We start from the raw sequence: 9,548 nt of genomic DNA on the forward strand, positions 1-9,548 counted from the left end.
CAAAATACATGCAAAATCTTAAGTTTAAAGTTGTAACACCTACGAAGTTCCTAGCCTAAACTAACTCTAGGTAATCAGAGAAATTGCACCAAGAGCAAACCACGAGACCCTTCATGGGATGTACTCCTCTTCATAGCCCATGGAAAGGTATCGTGGTGGTGTCAATGTTTAAGGGAAATAAGGGGAAAGGTTCATGGAGGGCTCTATGCCGGTTGTGCAAACCACGGATCATGAAGTCGTCATTGAACTAGACCCCCAAGACCCTTAAGGTAGGTCAGGACCACGAGGGAGGACCATGACTCGTGGCTTGGTGGTCTCCATGATAGACAATCCATCCTAAGTTTCAGGACCATGGCCATCACCACGGACTGTGGTGTGCTTCACGAGTCATGGTGGCCTTCCCTGAAGAGTTCCCGCCTAGTTTTAATGAAGGGAATTTTGGTCTTTTTTACCATTTTTCAATTGAACCATGCACGTTTATAGACCAAATATTAGTACCTAAACAAACCCAAAATGGTTTTTTCCTCTCATTCATACTGATAACTTTTGAGAGAAGCGATTGGAGAGAAGTCAAAAAGCTAGGGTTCAAGGTTTTCAAGCAATTCTTCAAGTCTCTATCATTCCTTCAATTTTCAGGTATGCAAGGTTTACCCAAATGTTACACTAAGTTCACCCATATGCCCTACATATTCATTGAGCCAAGATTGAGTCTAGAGTTGAGCTTGAGTCCTTAGTCATGCTTTAGTGAAAGTAGAGAGTAAAACTAGGTGGGTTCAAGTCACTTCAACTTTCAAACATATATGTAAATGAAATTATGCATAAACACTCTGGAATTCATTAAATCATGCTTTAAATAAACTACCATGAATTTCAAAAACCTTTAAGGAGATAAGTAAAGAAAATACTTGCAAGCCATCAATCCATGCATTTAAAATCATTTTATTTCAAGGTAGACCAATAATCATTAGCTTCATCATGATTCATGCTATTAAGTAGAAATTAAGATTACGCATAAGGAAATCTTACTTGAAATCAAGAGATTTGATTGAAAGGGTTTTGAAATGCCTGGGTGGAAGAACCCATGAATAAAGACCCACATACTTTAGAGTAAAGCTTAAAGAGAGATGGAAAAGGTCTTGAGAAGCTTGAAGAAATCTTGATGGTTGGTCTTCAATTAGGAGCCTTGAAACCCTTTAGCTGAGAGGAATCTTATAGGAGATGATCTGGGAAGGAAGAGGAATGAAATCTAGGATTTTGGATAGCCAAAAAATGGAAAATAACCCTAAAATATGTCCAACCTCGACTATATATGTTCAGGAAATTGTCCAAGATATCCTTACTTAAAATTGGAAAGTTTTGCAAAATTGTGGCCTGTCAAGGAGAAGTATTGTGACGCAGAGGCACTCCCTCAAAAGTCATTTCAGTGCAAAGTTCAATTTTCTTTCCTGATTTGAGCTTGACTTGAGTTTGGAAAAATTTGCACTATCAGGGAACAGAGGCGTGACACGCCTAGGTTGTGGACCTCACTATTTTGGGGCATTTCTTGAAAATTCATCTTGTAATATATGACTCCAAAAATCCTCTAAAGCCATTTCCCCCTATTTTACCTTATTATAACACATTCCAACCCTCAAAATACCTGGGACTTGATACCTTTACTTGTTGTTCCTACTGAGAACATCGGGGTGAAAGAGAGTTTGGATTATGAGGAGATTCAAGTTCAGATTCTTGATCGTTAGTGTCGTAAGTTGAGAACCAAAGAGGTCGCTTTGGTCAAAGCCTTATGGAAAAATTAGTCTGTTGAGGAGGCTACATAGGAAGACGATAAGGATATGAATATCATATATATTCATGCCTTCTAATAAGGATAATGATGGTAATGTTCCTTTTTCCTATCTTTGAGTTTTCATTTCGAGTTGAGTATATGATGTGTATTCTTGAGTCTGAGCAATGATTATTTGATTGTTTAAGTGTTTAAGTATATAATTTCTTGTTTGCAATCGTGTCTTAAGTGGAATCCAAGCTTGGTCATCATTTGAGGATGAATGGTCCAAGGGGGAGATATTATAAGACCTTTAAAGTTTCTAGCCTGAACTAACTCTAGACAATTAGAGAAATTGCACTAGGAGGAAACCATGAGACCCTTCACAGGTCGTACTCCTCTTCACAGCCAATGGAAAGGTTTTGTGGTGGTGTTAGTTTTATGGGAAATAAGGAGAAATGTCCATGGAGGGATCTACGGCCTGTGGTGCGTACCACAAACTGTGAAGTTGTCCGTGAACTTGACCCCCAGGACCCTTAAGGAAGGCAAGGATCATGAGGGAGGACCACGACCCATGATGAGAACCAAAAGCTGTGGTGGTCTCCATAGTAGACACCTTTCCTAATCTAGCCTATGTTTTAGGACCACGGTCATCACCACGGACCATGGTTGACTTCACGGGCCATGGTGGACTTCTATGAAGGGTGCCCCGCCTAGATTTAATGAAGGGCATTTTGATCTTTTTCCACGTTTTTCCAACTGAACCCTACACGTTTAGGGACCAAATACCAGTCCCTTAACATACCCAAAAGGGTTTGTTCGTATCATTCATACTTATAACTTTTGAGAGAAGCGATTGGAGAGAAGTCAAAAAAAAAGGGTTCAAGGTTTTTAACCAATTCCTTCAATTCTCGATTGATCCTTCCATTTCCAGGTATGTAAGGCTTATCCAAATGTTGGAATAAATTCGTGCACGTGCCCTACATCTTCATTGAGCTGATATTGAATCTAGAGTTGAGTTTGAGTCATTATATACATTGAGTTCATGAGTTAATTCTTCTTCTATTGAGTTATGTATAATTATGCATTGATATTATCATTGTTTACTATCTCTCAATTGATTGTAATTGTTTTTCATGGATAATTTCCTATGAATATTAATTGATGTGATGATCACGAATTTGACATGCATATTTTGAGAAAAAATGATGGCTTTCAGGCATTGATAAAGAGAGATTAATAAGAGTCGAATGAGAGTAGATGAGATGATTGAATGAATTGATTTGATTGAGTATATGAGAATATTGAGTCTTATGGGATTAGTATTGAGCACTGATTTAGGTAAACATAAATAATAACTCGAATTCCATAAACTATATAGCAAGTGTATGATAGAGATTATGTCTCTTTAGTCCTAAAATGATGGACTTTGATTGATTGTGGATCCATTGAGGTTGATTATCCCTTACCCTGGCAATGTATTCGACGATTGCGGCAATGGTAGTGCAAAGCATTGTATCATCACTAGCTCATAAGTGATGGTTGTCGGTTAGAGAAACTCTCCTAAAATAAATGGTTTGATTGGATTAAGTTGCATGACATGGAGTTTATTTTCAAAGCATTATTTATTACTTTTAAACTTGCATGCTTATTGAATTGAGTCTTTTTAGAGTAAGTCCTTTGAGTTGAGTTGCATGAGGTTGAGCATTGTTGATTGTATTTCTTCCCAGGTATTTTACATACACGTACATTCTATGTACTGACACCATTTGGTCTGCATCATTTTATGATGCAAATACAGTTGCTAGGGATCATCAATAGGTGCTTCATTGAAGATTTATTACTTTCCTAATAAGCGAGACCTCCTTGCTTCCAAAGGAATCATATTTATTTTATGCACGGTTTTGAGTAATTTCTTTGAAGGTAGTCGTAGGCTTGTCTCGGCACCTTCTTGACAGTTGATAGAGGCTTCTCATACATAGATTGAGTGGATTGGAGTTGATATCCCTCAAATCTGGTTGTTTTGAAAAACTTTTACTTTTGAGACTGAGTTGATATTTAAGATTGTTTATTTAATATTCCTTTATTAAGTATTGAGTTGCTAGCCTACCTAAATGTCTCTTTGAGTTAATTTAAGTCTTTCACTTATGTGATTGAATGAGTGATTGGACCAAGTGGTTCTCTTGGGACCAACAATGGTCTCCGATTGCAGGCTATGCCTAAGGTACCATCTCGGAACATGAAAAAAAAACTACAAGTATCGTAAATCCATGGTACATCAAGACCCTCAACTTAAAACCATTTCTTTTCCTCAAATGAAAATACTATCACAAAACGACACTATGAAAAAAAAATCAAGAAACTACGACAATCACATGGCTTTTCAAACTCACAACACCCTCCAAATTTTCATTCAAAAATTTGTGCAATTATTATCTCTTAATCAAGCTAACTTACGTGGATCAATTTATGATATCACTATACCAATGGACATATTTACATACACAAACAACAATCACCAAGATCATGACTTTTCAACAATACTACTGGTTCCTTCAATGAAAAGAAGTCCCATTTTCACACCTATATTTAGATATTTTTCAAGAACATGGACTCAACATACTCTTACTCTCACAAAAGAAATTCAAACATTCATGCACAATACTATAGGCTTGTCCTTATTTTCAGTACTTAGACTCTTTAACAATTGAACTAGGATCACAATAGAACTTTCTTGGCTTGTAACGTAGGCTCGAGAACAAGTGGGTTACATTTGGATAGTGACCTTTTGCCCTCTTAGACACTATATTAGATTAATTCCACATTTTACAACCAATAATTTGTTTCACCCCTCTTAGACACAGACTTATCGCGGACCTTCAGTTTTAAAGTCCAAAAATGCCAATTTTTGATTTGTATTAAAATAAGCCAGATCCGCGACGTGGACCTCGCATGGACTTTCCTTGGAAAAAAAATTTCACCAAAAAATATTCGAAAATGTACCTAGGTAAAATTTGGACTGAAATGTAGCAGGTCCACAATGTAGACTTGTCGTGGACCATACTTTGCTTACTTCATCCAAGTTCTCTTTTTATGTTCTTTTATTTTACGGACTAACTTATACAATGAAACAAAATGAAATGTTAGTAAAACCAAGAAAATCAACTATAATTTCTTATTAAAAAACACAATTCCTCACGGGTTGCCTCCCGTGTAGCGCCTAATTTACTGTCGCGACACGACCCAACTCTTGTTTCACTCATTTTCCAGTTTGATGGCTTCCTCCTCACGGTCAACATCATTTCCAAATTAGTACTTGAATCTTTGTCCATTAACTAGGAACGTGGACGTTTTTGATGCATTCCATAGTTCCACAGCTCTATGAGGCGTCATACTTACCACTTCAAAAGGGCCACTCCACTTGGATCTTAACTTTCGTGAAAAAAGTTTTAGTCTAGAGTTAAAAAGAACTACCTTTTTTCCTAGTTCGAAAGTGTGAGTGATGATGTGCTTATCATTCCATCACTTTATTTTCTCCTTATACAGCTTGGCATTTTCATAGGCTTGGAGCCTAGACTCCTCCAACTCATGCAATTGGTCCAACCGTTTTTTCCTTGCTAATTTTGGTTCAAGATTCAGCTTCTTGATTTCTCAATATGCTCGGTGCTCTAATTCAATCGGTAAGTGATATGCATTACCAAATACCATCTGATACGAGGATGTCCTGATGGGGGTTTTGTATGCTATTCGATATGCCCAAAGTGCTTCATCTAACTTTTCTGACCAATTTTTCCTTTGTGCATTCACAAACTTTTGTAATATCTGTTTCACCTCTCTGTTGGATACATCGACCTGCCCACTGGTTTTGCGGATGATATGTTGTAGCCATTTTATGCCTCACCCCATACTTAGCTAAGAGATTCTTCACTGTTTGATTTATTAAGTGAGACCCTCCATTGCTGATAATTTCTCTAGGAGTGCCAAATCGAGTGAAGATGTGCTTCTTGAGAAACTTGGTAAACACCTTTGAGTCATTGGTGGGAAGAGCTACGGCCTCAACCCACTTGGACACATAATCTACTGCCACTAAGATATATTGGTTTTCATATGATGAAGGAAATGGACCCATGAAGTCCATTCCCTATACATCGAAGATTTCAACCTCCAGAATGTTGTGCCCACCCATTGACACTGATCACAGTTCTTCACATATACTACAGCATCTTTGAACAGAGTAGGCCAAAAGAAACCCAATTGGAGTACCTTATGGGCAGTACACTCCCCTCCATGATGGATGCCATATGGTGATGAATGGCAATTATCCAATACTTGGTGCATCGCAGTTTCTGGCATACACCTCCTAACCATTCAATCAATACCTTACTTGAATAAATAATGCTCGTCCCATATGTAGAACTTGACATCATGCATAAGCTTTATCTTCTGCTGTAAGTAGCATCAGGAGGAAATACTCCACTAACCAAGTAATTGATGACATCTGCATACCATGGCAATTTAGTCACCTCTAGGGCTAATAGCTGCTCATCTGGGAATTCTTCTTTAATCTGCAGCTGTTCTCCAACATGTGTTGAACTCTCTAACCTATAAAGGTGATCGACAACTTGATTTTCACATCTCTTGCAATCCTTGACCTTGATATTAAACTCTTGTAGTAGTAGGATCTATCTTATGAGCCTTGGATTTGCATATTTCTTGTTGAATAGGTACCTAAGAGCTTCATGGTTAGTGTAAATAATTACTTTAGTACCTACCAGATAGAATCTGAACTTGTCAAATGCATAAACCAGCACCAGCATCTCCTTCTCGGTGACTGTGTACTTAGCTTGAGCTGAATAAAGGGTCTTGCTTGCATAATAAATAGAGTGAAAAATCTTCTTTTTTCTCTTCCCTAAGACTGCTCCTACTGTACATCACTAGCATCACATATAAGCTCAAAAGGTAGTTCCTAATTAAGAGCAATTAAAATTGGAGCCTCCGTGAGCTTCTTCTTTAACAGCTCAAAGCCCTGCACATATTTTTCATCAAAAGTGAATTTTATTTCTTTATCCAATAAACTACACATGGGTCTAGCTATTTTTGCAAAATACTGAATGAATCTTCTATAGAATCCTGCATGTCCTAAGAAACTATGCACTCCTTTTACTGAAATCGGGGATGGGAGCTTCTCTATCACTTTTATCTTGGCTTTGCTACTTTCAGTCCTTGTTTTGACACCTTGTGACCCAAGACTATCCCCTCTGTTACTAAAAATGACATTTTTTCCAATTTAGGATAAGATTTGTCTTTTCGCACCTTGCTAACACCTTGTTTAAGTTCTGCAGACACAAATCAAATGATTTTCTGAAGACGGAGAAGTCATCCATAAATATTTTCATAGAATTTTCGACCATGTCATGAAAGATTGACATCATACACCTTTGAAATATTGTCGGAGCATTGCATAGCTCAAATGGCATACGCTTAAAGGCATACATTCCATAGGGACAAGTGAATGTAGTCTTTTCCTGATCTTCAGATGTTATTGCAACCTGATTATATCCTGAATATCTATCCAAGAAACAGTAGTACTCCTGCCCTGCTAACTTGTCCAGCATTTCATCAATAAAAGGAATTGGATAGTGATCTTTTCTTGTAGCTTTATTTAATTTGCGGTAATCCATGCAAATTTTCCATCCAGTGACTGTTCTAGTGGAGATTATCTCATTCTTTTTTTTATGTGATTACAGTCATTCCTCTTTTTTTAGGCACACACTGCACTGGACTTACCCATTTTTTATCTGAGATGGGGTATATGATACCTGTATCTAGCCATTTAATAACCTCTTTCCTCATCACATCTTTCATTACTGGATTCAATCTACGCTGAGGTTGTGTAATTGATTTATGACCTTCCTCCATGAAGATCCTATGCATGCACAAAGCTGGGCTAATCCCATGTAGATCAGCCATTTGCCAGTTCATAGCCTTTTTTTCTTCATCTAAGCACCTCCAGAGCTGTTGAACCTGTATTTCAGATAAAGAGGACGAGAGGATTACTGGTAATATGTCATTGGGACTAAGGAATGTATACCTGAGATGGGACGGTAATAATTTCAACTCTAATTTAGGCGCTTCCCCAGTCGAGGGTTTGGGTGAAGCACCCAACACTCTGTTCAATGATTCTACCTGTTTTTTTCACATGCTCACATTGTGAGCCTCTAACACACCAACAATTTCTTGTGTTATTACATCGCTTTCTATGCCTTGACCCACTAACACTTTTTCCAGTGGATCCCTTAATTCCACATATTTCTCTATCCCTGCTTTATCAATTATTGTTATCGCAGATAACTCTTCATATATGGCAGGCAATTTTAATGCATTGTGCACATAAAATACTTTCACCTTATCATGAGCTCTAATTATGAGTCGTCCAGCCGCTACATCTATTAACGCTCCTCCTATTACCAAGAATGGGCATCCCAAAATGAAGGAAAGCTTCGGGTCTGGCTCAAAGTCTAGGATGACAAAGTCCAAAGGGAAAATGAGAGATCCCACCTGGACTAAGACGGACTCCATCCAATTTAGCTACAGAGCGATTAGCCAGTTGTAACAAGATGGTGGTAGGCTTAGGGTTTCCGAAGCATAAATTCTTGAACATGGAGGTTGGCATAAAGTTTATACCATCACCCAATCACAAATTCCTCTCGCATTTAAACATTTCCCAATAGTAACTTGCACCGTAAAACTCCCCAGATCTTTCTGCTTGGTTGGAAGCTTAACTTTATTCAAGATTCTAGAACTGCACTCCTCAGTGAGTACCACTATTTCATACTTAGCCCACTTTCTCTTGTTAGCCACAATGCCCTTGACATACTTGGCATACTTAGGGATTTCCTGCAAAACATCAGTCAAAGTTAAATTAATTTTTACTTATTTTAGCAAGTCTATGAACTTCGTAAAGCACTCCTCTTCCTTTTTCTTCTTAAACTTTTGTGTGAAAGGAGGAGAAGGTTTTGTTTTTTGTTCCTCTACTGCCTTTGGTTTACTAGATTCACCTTCTTCCCCAACTCGCTCTTTAATTTTTACCTCTAATGGTTTAACTTTTGGATACAATTCAGCGAGGGGGAGACCACTACGAGTACTCACAGCATTCACCTCTTTGGGATTTGAGTTAGTGTTACCTGGTAAACCCCTTTGCTGATGTGAACCCTATGTACTTGCCAATTGCCCAAGCTATTTTTCTAAATTCTAAGTGGCCAACTGATTCTGACGAACATGTGCAGCCAACTTAGCTTGGTCCATCATTATCTGCTTCAACATATCCTCTACACTCATGCTTCCTGATTTTCCAGAGCTTTGATTACCTTGATTTTGGTTATTGTACCCTTGACCTTGTTTGTTGTACTGTTGTCCACCTTTTTGTGGTCTGAATTGTGTCTGCCCTTGCTGTTGGTTTTACTGATTTACACCCCATGAGAAGTTGGGATGGTTTCTCAAATTTGGGTTGTAAGTGTTTCCATAGTTCTGGTTACCACCACCCCTAGGTACATTACCCACAAACTTCACTGACTCAGGAATAGCTCCATAGTATTCTACGACATGTTCACTACTACTACAAACTTCACACCACATGTGTTGTTGTTGAACCATATTCACCAAAGCTTGTTGTTGTCCTTTTGGTAAAGTATTGAAATATATTGTCATCATATTTTGCATTGTTGTAATTTGTGCCGTCAAGGCTGTCACTACATCAACTTCCAACATGCCTTCTTGTTTTTGAACC

The 9,548-nt window shown here is 38.0% G+C and overlaps 1 pseudogene; it reads right to left on the reverse strand.

The window, feature by feature from the left end:
* Window positions 1-6,728: 6,728 nt before the first annotated feature.
* LOC129872450 (uncharacterized) lies at window positions 6,729-9,100 on the reverse strand (annotated as a pseudogene).
* Between the last annotated feature and the right edge of the window lie 448 nt (window positions 9,101-9,548).

This window comes from Solanum dulcamara, chromosome 11, assembly GCF_947179165.1.
Source record: "Solanum dulcamara chromosome 11, daSolDulc1.2, whole genome shotgun sequence".
Classification (NCBI taxonomy): domain Eukaryota; kingdom Viridiplantae; phylum Streptophyta; class Magnoliopsida; order Solanales; family Solanaceae; genus Solanum; species Solanum dulcamara.